The sequence below is a fragment of the Euprymna scolopes genome, chromosome 3 (assembly GCF_053919585.1).
Source record: "Euprymna scolopes isolate OS-2025 chromosome 3, ASM5391958v1, whole genome shotgun sequence".
In the NCBI taxonomy this organism is placed as follows: Eukaryota; Metazoa; Mollusca; class Cephalopoda; order Sepiida; family Sepiolidae; genus Euprymna; species Euprymna scolopes.
In genome coordinates this window covers 12,977,413-12,990,627 of record NC_136484.1, presented here as the reverse complement: position 1 = coordinate 12,990,627, position 13,215 = coordinate 12,977,413, and the positions used below count along the sequence as shown (strand labels likewise).

Genomic DNA, 13,215 nt, shown 5'->3' with positions numbered 1-13,215 from the left:
CGAGTTCACGAATGCTAACATTTAATTATAACTTAATCCCATCGCTACTACACTTTGCTCGTTTGTCGCGATAGCTTTGTTGGTAGAGCTGAGGGCGGTAGATTTTAAAATACGATCGATATCCCTAGGGAGAACGGTCGAATGCGTCTCGAGAGAGTTTTCTCCTTTATGTATATACTAGCATTTCAGCCCGGCGTTGCCTGGGTGTTAGGAGGTGCACGTTGTGCAAAAAAAGGTGGTAGTAGGAAGGCAGGCTCCAACCCGTACAACAAAGGAGGAAAAGAACGGAGAAAACCTGACGTCTTTGCTGTTACGACCATCGCCAAACTGAAGTGACGTAGGTTAAAATTAAGGCTAGACAATCGAAAGGAGTGGATGGCTTTCGAAAATATCGGACAAAAAATCGGACTTCCCCTGTAGAAAAGTGTCCAGTTGAAGGTGAAGATATTAATGTTTTTAGGCAATGTTTAGTTATTTGTCGTCTGAAATGTTGAACTTCAAAACAATACTGATCTTGTATAAATCCCTCGCCTCTATCGAAAGTTATAATCAGACATACAAACATACGTACATACATTTATACATTGGTAACTAAAAACTTTCGGCCCAAACCGATTAAAAAGCGTGCCCTATCTCTCAATACCCTTTATGTAAAATTTCAAATGTTTAGACCAGAAATTGTCTGAGTAATTTGGTGGATACCGCAGAGGTCATTTTGTTTTTATTTGAGCCCTATTATGACCTCTTAACATTTATTGTATTGGGCTCAAATAAAATTATTAATTTAGATCCATGTCAAAGGAACCTATATCTAAATTTTTTTGTAGAAGCAAGTCGGCACTAGAAAATAATGTAAGCTTAAGCCAACGAGGGTTTAGCAATAAAAAAAACAAACAAATTAGCTCATTTCTCGAATCCAGTAAAACTAGAATCGTGTCTTTCGAAATCAAAAAAACAAGATTCTTTTCTAAAAAGAAAAAAAAACTGAATATTAAAAATTAATGCATCTAATCAGACATTTTGTACGTCATGATTTAAATACAAGTAACACAAGCTTGCTTACATAAAGTGAATTACCCAATAACGTTGACTTTATTTGTAAATAGATTTTATCGTTCATACATTCAATAAAATGCTTCTTAACTCCATTTATGAAAGTTATAAAATGATTGACAAGTAGTAAGATTAAAAAATAACGGAATCTAAGAGATTTGCTAAATAAAACACGTATGACATTTGTATAATTTTATTATGTCTTAAAGTTAAATAAATCGTTTTCGAAAGAAATTGTTTGAATTAAATAAACTTAGAGAACTGTTCATTTAATTACTGTGGAATTTTGTTTTATACATGCAACAAATAAAACAGTACGAGAATGTCTGGCGATTAAAATACCCCAAAAACTACAAGTTTAAAATAACATCTCGCGAGACGGATTCGAACCATCGACCTAAGGATTACAATTATGAAGCAACATCTACAGTCCTCCGCTCTACCAACTGAGCTATCGCGAGTGACTTAACGGTGTTGGCAGCCAAGGATATAACACAAATAAATGTCGACTGACTTGTTGAGCTACTAGTTCTGTGATTCATAAAATTAGGTCAAAATTAACGTTCGGCGAGAACTAGTAACATTCCATACAGCGTTTAAAAAAAAAAAAAAAACTCAATTTAAAAAACCTCAAACTCAATTAATCTTGCGAAAATAGCTACGCCGTACTTAAATAAAAAGGACTTATATATAAAAAAAAAAGAAAAGAAAATGAAGTCTAATCTATTTTCTGATAAAAATAAATTAATGTTCGTCATAACTATATATAATGTAACAAGAGAAACACAGTTTATACTGCTACTTCAGTCGCATGCTTATCTATCGACTGCTAATGTTAACAATATAGGTCGTACTTTACTTAATTGCTATATGACGTACGCGCTTCAACGTCGACTATTAGCCGTGATCGTCTAGTGGTTAGGACCCCACGTTGTGGCCGTGGTAACCCAGGTTCGAATCCTGGTCACGGCATGTCGATATATTTTAAAATAATGTGCTCTTTATTCTGTATTTGCTATGATTTACAATGTAAATATGCGCAGTTCTTACAATAACAAGAATTAGACTTTGATAATATAAATGAGCAATGCCAGCTTACATTTAGTTAATTTCGCAATTAATGTATTTGTTATTAACTTATTACTCCCATGTATTTAATATCATAATAGTTAATTATGAGTATAATAAAAATAATTAAGTGATTTTTAGGCAGTAAAAAAAAATAATGTGCGTTTAAAAACAGCACAAATAAATACAAGAAGTTCGCTAAACCACAGTTTAAATTAAACATGATCAGAATTTGTAATTTTTTTTTATTTTTATGTTAAATTTACTTTTAAATTGATCGTTTTAAGTGATAGAAAAACTAACAGACCGTGTAAAATTGGTTTCGAATCAAATCTTCCTTAGGTACTTATGATTTCTATAAAAAAAAGCAAAATATTAAACAAAATGTATCTGCCATAGATTACCGGCGATTAACCCTGCGGTGCGCTAGCTGCATGAATAAAATAAAATGCAAATTCCCACGAGACGTATTTGAAACACGAACCTAATGATAGCTACCCTATAACTTCTACAGACCCCGGGTTACTAACTGCTCATCAAAGTATCCACGTGTATTAGTTATAGATAAATAATGGCAGTAATATTGTAGTATTGCCTTTGAGATTAATTTAAATTAAATTAAAATTTACTTAGGCAATCAGTCACAAGAATGAAATGCTTCACTCAATTATAACCAAACTTATATTTCATGAATTACTCATATTTCATGAGGTTACGATTATTCACGTAATTACTACATAATACGTCATAAAAATTAGTTTTTATCTCAAAATTATGTTTAATCGTGTTCTGATAATAACTAGTTCTGTTCGTCAATAAATGTGTAGCGTAAAAAGAGAAACAAATTCATTTTATTACATCAAATGTGTGCATATACATTAGCTGCCAGCCTGGAAAATGTAGGTCATAGTTTAGTAGAGTGTTATATGTAAATTCAAGCTAAATCCATTGTTTGCCGTGATCGTCTAGTGGTTAGAACACCACGTTTGAATCCTGGTAAGGGCAAGTCGACATTTGGTCTTAAAATTAAACATTAAATCGTCTATATTTTTCAACTTTCATATCTGTAGTTGTTGTTTATTTACAAGGATACACAAAACCATAAAAAAGTTACTAACACAGATTTAATATACAAACAAAATTAAAACGAAAGATTAGAATAGTTGGTTACATAATCATTATGATCTTTTCATATTTCTTTTCCAAGTGTTATGAACTGATGAGCTGGGTAAGCCCGATAAATAATACTGCACAAAAGATTATAATAATCGTAACCTACAATGATTCATGAAATATAAGTTTGGTTATAATTGAGTGAAACATTTAATTCTTGTTACTGTTTGCCTAAGTAAATTTTAATTTAATTCTAATTAATCTCAAAGGCAATACACCAATGTTACTGTCATTATTTATCTAACTAATCCACGTGGATGCTTTGATGAGCAGTTAGTAACCCGGGGTCTGTAGAAGTTATTATAGGATAGCTATAATTAGGTTCGTGTTTCAAATACGTCTCGTGGGAATTTACATCTTATTTTATTCATGCTAGAGCAGGGAATCGCCGGTAATCTATGGCAGATACATTTTGTTTAATATTTTGCTTTTTTTTTTATAGAAATCATAAGTAACTAAGGAAGATTTGATTCGAAACCAATTTTACACAATCTGTTAGTTTTTGTATAACTTTAAACGATCAATTTAAAGGTAAATTTAAGACAAGCATAAAAAATGTACAAATTCTGATCATGTTTTAAACTGTGGTATTACTAAAAACGATCAATTTAAAAGTAAATCTAAAATAAACATAAAAAATTTACAAATTCTGATCATGTTTAATTTAAACTGTGGATTAACGAACTTCTTGTATTTATTTGCACATTATTTTTTTTACTGTCTAAAAATCACTTAATTACTTTTATTATTTATTATTTATTATACTTATAATTAACGATTATGATATTAAAGTCATGGGAGTAATAAGTTAATAACTAATAAATTGATTGCGAAATTAACTAAATGGCATTGGTCATTTATATTATCAAAGCCTAATTCTTGTTATTGTAAGAACTGCGCATATTTACATTGTAAATCATAGCAAATACAGAATATGAGCACATTATTTTAAAATATATCGACATGCCGTGACCAGGATTCGAACCTGGGTTACCACGGCCACAACGTGGGGTCCTAACCACTAGACGATCACGGCTAATAGTCGACGCTGAAGCGCGTACGTCATATAGCAATTAAGTAAAGTACGACCTATATTGTTAACATTAGCAGTCGATAGATAAGCATGCGACTGAAGTAGCAGTATAAACTGTGTTTCTCTTGTTACATTATATATAGTTATGACGAACATTAATTTATTTTTATCAGAAAATAGATTAGACTTCATTTTCTTTTCTTTTTTTAAGTACGGCGTAGCTATTTTCGCAAAATTAATTGAGTTTGAGGTTTTTTTAAATTGAGTTTTTCTTTTTTTTTTCTTAAACGCTGTATGGAATGTTACTAGTTCTCGCCGAAAGTTAATTTTGACCTAATTTTATAAATCACAGAACTAGTAGCTCAACAAGTCAGTCGACATTTATTTATCTTATATCCTTGGCTGCCAACGCCGTTAAGTCACTCGCGATAGCTCAGTTGGTAGAGCGGAGGACTGTAGATGTTGCTTCATAATTGTAATCCTTAGGTCGATGGTTCGAATCCGTCTCGCGAGATGTTATTTTAAACTTGTAGTTTTGGGGTTTTCTTTTTTTTTAATCGGCAGGAACATAGGACACAAATTCTCTTACTGTTTTATTTGTTGGATATATAAAACAAAATTCCACAGTAAATAAATGAAAAGTTCTCTAAGTTTATTTCATTCAAACAATTTCTTTCGAAAACTTTAAGACATAATAAAATTATACAAATTTCATACGTGTTTTATTTAAGCCATAGTTTAGCAAATCTCTAAGATTCATTATTTTAATTTTACTATATCTTAATCTTTTTATAACTTACATAAATGGAGTAAAGAAGCATGTTATTGAATGTATGAACGATGAAATCTATTTATAAATAAAGTCAACGTTATTGGGTAATTTACTTAATGTAAGCAAGCTTGGGTTACTTGTATTTAAATCCTGACGTACAAAATGTCTGATTAGATGCATTAATTTTTAATATTCAGATTTGTTTACTTTTTAGAAAATAATCCCCTTTTCCGATTTCGAAAGACACGAAAATTTCTCGAATTCCAGTAGAACTAGAAGTTCTACTGGAATTCGAGAAATGAGCTAATTTATTATTTTTATTGCTCAACCCTTTTTGGCTTAACTTACATTATTTTGAGTGCCGACTTGCTTCTCCAACGAAGCTCTGTTACGCCCACTGACATTTATCGTAATGTTGTTTACATTACATCATTACTTTATGTAAGAGTTGTGGGCGTTTAATATTTAGAGTACATTTAGGTATTGTAAATTTACTTATTTTATACCGTACTGTTGTTGGTTTAGGAAATTTTGAATGAACATACACATTATGAGAATGAATCTCACAAACTTAGTACTCCATGGCTGAGGCAAAATAATTCCACAATTACTGTGACGGGTCTCCCGTTACTCGGGCCAATAACCGACCTCTTGCTTCTCCCGAAACTACGGCTCATGATGGGAAGTCTACCGAGAGTCCTTCACATGAATTCTCAACGCCTCTGAGTTGAATTCTGCAAAGCCTTGTATGCGCCGGAAAAGAACGGCACACAAAATCAAGATTTTCTAACTACAAAAGGTTAATCTCAGAAAAGTTACAGATTTTTTTTATATATGCACATCCTTCAGTTAACAAAACCATTTTAAGTTTCACAAATCCCTTTCTTCGCAACTGGATGGCGGGTCAGGATAGGCGGAGGGAGGACGTAGAGTGTAAGGAGCTTATTTATTCTCGAGAATTCGGCTCAATCTGTTAATTTCGAGCGGGTATTCGTTTTTTATAGAGGGTCACAGGGTGGGTCAGTCGATCCACTCAACCAATCATAGTTCAATACGTTCTTCTAAAGGAATCCCCAGCAATTTTCGCCTGTGCAATTTAGCCATACGTCCAGAGTTTTGTAATCCAAGACCAAAAATGAAATCATTTTCACACGATCTCAAGGGGTCAAAACCTATCATTCAGAGAGCTAGTCTGAACGGGTGTTCTCCAGATTAACCAGTACAAGTCTTGTTAACCATTAAAATATATATATATATATATATATATATATATATATATATATATATATATATATATATTTCTTTTCAATTACAAGCATATCACTTTTGATACCCGCCGTTGTCCGGGATTCAATTAGACAATCTTAGCATATTTGCCCGGTCTTCCTCAGGTCCCAGGTCGAATTCGTTGTCCCCGCTTACAGGAAGATGATACGGAGAGATGCGGTCCTGACCGAGAGTATCGACCGAGGTAGGCCAAGAAAACTCCCCGTCGGGGAAGAGGGGGGCTTAACGGATATCAGAGAAGAAGGGAATGACAGGGTGCCCCTACGCCCCTTCAGGGAAGGAGAGGAATGGCTCGTTTGGCCTGTAGATGAGATAGAAATGGGGTAGAGAGTAACCCGATCTGTGAGAAGCGGGGCTACTACAACCAAGTGACTGGTCGATATACGGACGCGGCGAAGCGTAGGTTGGGAAGAAGAAAGGATAAAGTAAGACCACCCCCTGACCCACCAGAGAAGAGAATGGCAGGTCAGGGTGTCAGATTGGAGATCGCCTCCAACCTGCGCCGGAGCGGCTTAGGGAAGAGACAGATAGAGTAACGACCTGATGGCCCTTACAGACCAAGGACCCAGACCAGCCGAGAGAGGAGAGGGCGCCTGAGTTGCTGGACCTGTGATCAGTTCAGTCATATGGCATGAAGACCAGTCTTAGGAGGGGGAGAATCAAATTCCTCTATCCTTATTGAACGAACGGCTGTCAAAGCGAACGGAAGGGACCAGCGGAGCGCTGCTTCCCAAGGAAACGCCTCTGAAGGGCATGCTTAGGGGGGCACGGCTCGAGAGAGAACGAAGGAGAAAACGTTTGACTCCTAAACTAACTCGGATAATAACCCCATTTTATTGAGAATATGGAACAGTCATTCCTAATTGTGCAATTACGAATATCAAGCTTTGACGAGTCAATCTAATTAAAGAAAAGATAGATAAAATAATCGAACAAAGAAAAATTGAACAGAATAAAAGTATTATTCTAACAGGTTTTGTAGAGATATTACTTTGAGAATTGGATTGATTTTTGAAAAAAAAAATTCTTTTCTTCCTCCTCGGTCTGGAAAGATTTCTCATGAATAATTAAGGGCATTATTTTCAGCGATTAAATTGACTTTGAGAAGAAAATATAATTTTACCTCAGTCGGGCATGATTTCTTATTCGAGAAATAAGAGTTAAGAAGCTGCTAATTGAGTGGGATTAATTGAACATAATTATCAGCATCACTGAGCTAGATAATAAATTAATTGTACCGCATCCAATTTAGCTTAAAAGCGAATTACACTTTCTTTTAGATAGGTTTTTTATTTCGAATAAATCGTGTGCGTGCTGTTCGTATTTGGAAGACAATAGTCAAGAACAGAATTTCTTACAAGATATCGGGGCGTTAACTGACCCTACGTAACTGCTCGGCTTGTGAAGGCCGTTAAACTTTAGTCATTTTAGCATTAATTAATGGAGGGGGGCGTTTTAAGAAAGGTAGGGGCTGACGGCGGGTAAGGGGCGTATGCCGTTGTAATCATTGTCGGGTGGCTCTCGGTTTTTGGATCTGGCTAGAGTGACCTGACCCCGATGGCGATGCCTCTGCCCTTTAAAGACTCGGTGGTCATTCATAGGTGTGGTGTACGAGAATGAGTGGGGGAGTAAGCGTACTTTGAATGATACGTATGCTGGTGATGATGATAGGTATTGTTGCCTGCAATTATATGGTGTGTAAAAAGAACGAATGTGATGAGGAAACGAGGCGATAAGCATCTCGAGGTTGGTTATGCAGACGGCAAGAGAGACTCTGGTCCGAAACCGCCTGTGATTCCGGAGAATGCGATTCCTCGTGCTGACATAAACGAGATCGGTGTGCATCCCAAAGACCTTCCCGCCGAGATCCAGTATGCTTGCAGGACGTTGAGCTGTGAATTGCCAAGAGAAATCCCATCAGTAACTTGAAGGAGGTGAGAAAAAGTCCTCAATTCAACAAATGCTTATGAGGGGATGAACTGTAAATTTTAAGGTGAAACCTCAACTGCAACCGGTGAAGGTGAGAGAAATCCTCCTAGCTTAATAAAAAGCGGATCCTTAAATAGCCCGTTAGGGTTGTATACCTTCTATTAAGAGACTGTGCTGTTAATAACAAAAAATCTTATAGATTGTGACTGAATTTCTGAAAAAAAATGATGAGAAAGAGAAAATAACTTTTATAGACCCTTGAGAAAAATCCGAGTGCCAATTTGAAAAAAAAAACACAAAACTTTTTTTAAACAGGGGAAGATAACTCTTATGAGTTTAAAAAAGAATGGCAATTTTAAATAAGTAGATAATTACAAAATACAGGATTCACGAACTGAAAAAAAATTGTGAGTGACATTTATAAATGCTGATTTTTGTTGAGTTATTATTGTAAATTGTAAAAAAAAAGAACAAACAAACATTTTAATAATGCATGATGAAAAGAAAAAGAGACTTAATAACCCTGAATGGGACCGTAGACTTCTGCATTTTTTACTTCCAATGAACTTTTGATTTTCTTTAATCCTTTGTAAAGATTTTGATGCTGAACTTTTATATTGAAAAAAGGGGGGAAACTATTTACATGTTATCTTTTAACCAACAATGGAGAGAAGGGGCGTGAGAAACCTGGTGGCGAGCTGTAGAAGGGCGGAGCGGCATGTTGAGATTAGACCTATTGGTTATATACGAAGCAATACGTCTAAGGGGGGCGGATGTTACATGACTGTCTGGAGGGAGAGATTTCCTCACCATTGGGGAGGTTGAGACCCCCCACCCACTGGGGGGCAAATAGCTCCCGCAAGACGGGCATGTTACAGTTGGATTAATCAACATAACGCAAAAAGAAGTGTAATTTTTAATTGTAAGTGAAGCCGTTCACCGCGGGCACACACACACATAATTGAACAGATATTGTTTTCTCATGGTTTTCCCTCTTTAGAGTTTCATCTTTAATATAATTTTATGTGTATAAAATTATAAAACAGTTCAATTTATCATGAATTTTTTTTTGTGTGAAATAATAGAAAAAAATTTGTTTCATGATTTTGTACAAATAAGTTCCTGGGGCAATGTTTATGATTCATCTTTTGAAAAGCGGAAGTTTTTTCATATACCTCGATAAGACAATCCTTAAGTAAAACATATAAATAAAAAATTAAAATAAAATTTATCTGCAAAAATTCAAAAGAAATATGATAAAAACAATATATGGTGATTAATTGTAGTAATATATGTTACAAAATTATTCTGAATAATCTTTCTAATTTGGTTTTGTATATTTGTTCTTGTTAATTATTTTTTTTCATAGTTTTAATGCATATAGCCAACAACTGAGTACATATGAGGCCATTAAGATTGTAAATCAAAACAAAATATAGGAAATAGAGCTCTAAAGTTTGTTAAAACCACAGGCGCCGATCTGCCGTGACTAGGATTCGAACCTGGGTTACCACGACCACAAAGTGAGGTCCTAACCTCTAGACGATCACCACAGATATCGACGTTGCTTTGGTTAGCATAAAGCTATGACCTCCATTTTATACAACCAACACTACATTTCTAAATTATAAATGACTTCTTTATCCACACACGCACACACATACAAATACATAAACACACACACGCACTAATTAACTGACATGTTTCTACCCTATTATCAAATGTGTAAATTAACTATTTAATTTATAAGTATCTGTTAAATTGTGTGAAAGTTATTTTGCAGTGTTACACACAATTTAATGGGTGATATTTATTTTAAGTTTTGTTGAATGTATACACGTACACAGAGCAGTAGTGCTCAGTCAAACCCAATGGTAATTTGATAAAACCATAAAATCATGAATATGGGTAATATATTACGGAAATATTCAAATAACACCCGAAAAAATATACTGATTAATTGAATTATCATATGACCTGTCGTTAGTTGTGTTTTTCTTTAATTTTGAATTCAGTCTTAATATTAATTTCTTTTTTGTAAATATATATACGGCTAATGTCCCGCTAGTTAATTGAAATATCATATGACCTGTTTTTAGTGTTTGCTTGTTTTTTTTTTTATTTTAGTTTTTGAACTCCGTCTTAATATTCATTTTTTTTTTGTAAGTATATTTTTAAAATGTTGAATTCAGTCTTAATATTAATTTCTTTTTTGTAAATATATATACGACTAATGATAGAAAAGTCATGTAGATTGTCAGTGATAGATTTGTTTTACAATAGACAGAACTACGAAAAGGTGGCCCCAAACCAAATATATAACAATTAAATGCAATCAAAGACAATATAAGTTGCTCTTGTATTTAACAGGTGTTGTGTTTTTACTTTATAACGTTTGTATTTTCGAAAAACAAGTAGTGTCGAGCGCTACGTGAAAGAAGTAAAAATGGCCTCGAAATGGCTCTTCAATATTTGAAGTCATATTAATCGTAGCTTAATTATTGTTACCGTGATATTTATTGGGTTAGTTTCCTGCCATTATTTTGTTTAATTTTCTAGCTTTGGGCAATTATTGAAACTTAAAGATGAAAGAATTACACTAAGGTCTTCTCTCTTGTTCTCACGTATAACTAAACTTTCGAAGCAAAGCATTTTTTTAAAACAATAAAAAAAGCAACATGAAAGAGTATCTTAAAGTTCTTTTGATAGTTTTTTTTTATTTATTATACATGTCGAATATTTTGTAGCTCTGTCTATTGTAAAAGAAACCGTAATTCATTAACAAAAAGGAAAATAAAAGGGCGCATTTTGGGGGAAAAATCGACAACATGCCGTGACCAGGATTCGAACATGAGTTACCACGGCCACAACGATCACTAGACGATCATAGCTAACAGTTCAAGCTGATACTCCTCCTCCTCCTAAAACATTTTATTAAACTCTGACCTATTTATTCCCGAATGACAACGGTAATATATACTCACTGTTGAAATAATAGAATAGACCATGTTTCTCTTATATTATATTAGCAGGGCGTCCGGCGTCGCCTGGATATAAAATACGCTTAAATATTATATTTTGATTAATGCAGATTTCGTATTTATTATTATACTAGCGGGAGGTACCCGGCGTTGCCCCCGTGTTTGGAGATGGGGGGTGTTAATGAAGACTTAAGAATAAGCGAAGTAAAAAAAGAAAACAGAAAAATGAACGTTAAAACTTATCTGAAAAATAAACCGGGGGTACCCGGGCGGTGTGTGGTGTGGGGGGAATCAAAACAAAAAACAAAAAAAACTAACGTAAGGCAAACGAACGATGTTAAATATAAAAATCTGAAAAACAAAAACAAAAAAGAAAACAGAAAAACCGAACGTTAAAACTTCTGAAAAAAAAAACACGTGAAAAATGGCTTAAATAAGCCTGTTTCAATATTAGAATTTAAAAAATCGGTGAGTGCCCGGGTGTTTTTGAGTGTGTGTGGTCGGTCCGAGGTGGGGGGGGTAATGAAAACCTAAGAATAAGCGCAGTAAAAAAAGAAAACAGAAAAACGAATGTTACGTGAAAAATGGCTTAAATAACACTGCTTCAATATTAAAATTTTAAAAATAAATAAAAAATCTCACACCACGATTGGAACCCAAAACGCGCAGATAATGAACCAACGCTATAACCAACTGACCCAACACAACACACATGAAATTATGTCAGTTCTTCAACTATTTAAAGTAAATCAGGTCATTACGTCGTCTGACGCATGCGTAGAACTGATCTCGTCATGAGAGGGTGTTTTTTGCTGACCCCCCCCCCGTAGAAAAGTGTTGATTTTAGGGTGAAAAAATTATTATTTTTAGCCAATTTTTCGATATTTGTCGCAGGAAGGACGGGGCTTTCACCTAAGACCAGGTTTGTCAATTTTTGTTCAGTCTGTCGAAAGCTTTTAGCAGACACACAAACATACACATACATACATACCTTTTCGCTTTTATATTTATAGATAGAAGATTATATTTAACCCAAAATATAGTAATGATTTAAAAAGTTTAAATAATTATTCGTGCGCAACCGCCGAGAATCGAAACCAAACGTTTAGCTTACGATTTACTTTTTCCTTTGATGATAATACCTCTGCGAGAGAAACACGTTTTTTGCAAGAATAACAATTAAAACATGACCAATAACTATTATGTTCCGCATGCATATTCGTAATGCCGTGGTTCGACCTTCACCTAGTAATTGTTTATTTTTTTTTAATTTTCACAATTTAGCACCGTTTTTTTCTCTGCTAAATTCACAATATAAAGTTTCTGCATGGGTTCGAATAACCTATATATTAAGTTTCATGTCTGTAGATTGACAGAGGAGTTTCGTAGTTAATGTTTTAAACAAATATATATATATATATATATATATATATATACACACATATATATATATATATATATATATATCTTTTCAAGGGAAATAAGGTAAAAAGACCCGATAAAGGTGCTCGATGTGTTAATAGAGCGGTATATGATTTTTTTATTTTTTATTGAGCCCATAATAAATTTACATTACTGTTTCCATTGGATTTTCACCCCAGGAGATGAGGTAGAATAGCAATTTCATCGGAATTCCGATGAAATTGGTACTCTACCTCATCTCCTGGGGTGAAAATCCAATGGAAACAGTAATGTAAATTTATTATGGCCTCAATAGAAAAGTATATATATATATATATATAAATATATATATATATATATATATATATATATATACACGTACATAAATATATATATATATATATATATATATATATATATATATATGTATAAAGAGGTTGGTATTTACTATAATCTTTTTACGCCAATATTGCTCAATTATAAATCATGTACAATATCTGCATTTATATAATTACGCG

General features: G+C 33.7%; 4 non-coding genes across 4 annotated transcripts; 2 read left to right on the top strand and 2 right to left on the bottom strand.

Moving 5' to 3' along the window:
* Positions 1-1,422: 1,422 nt before the first annotated feature.
* On the bottom strand, positions 1,423-1,514 carry Trnay-gua (transfer RNA tyrosine (anticodon GUA)). Its single transcript is given in 2 exon segments — positions 1,423-1,458; positions 1,478-1,514. It is a non-coding gene; the product is annotated as a tRNA-Tyr (tRNA).
* Positions 1,515-1,953: 439 nt separating this feature from the next.
* On the top strand, positions 1,954-2,025 carry Trnah-gug (transfer RNA histidin (anticodon GUG)). The gene has a single exon. It is a non-coding gene; the product is annotated as a tRNA-His (tRNA).
* Positions 2,026-4,258: 2,233 nt separating this feature from the next.
* Trnah-gug (transfer RNA histidin (anticodon GUG)) lies at positions 4,259-4,330 on the bottom strand. Its single transcript has one exon. It is a non-coding gene; the product is annotated as a tRNA-His (tRNA).
* A 419-nt stretch (positions 4,331-4,749) lies between these two features.
* Positions 4,750-4,841, top strand: Trnay-gua (transfer RNA tyrosine (anticodon GUA)). The gene is given in 2 exon segments: positions 4,750-4,786; positions 4,806-4,841. It is a non-coding gene; the product is annotated as a tRNA-Tyr (tRNA).
* Positions 4,842-13,215: the final 8,374 nt, after the last annotated feature.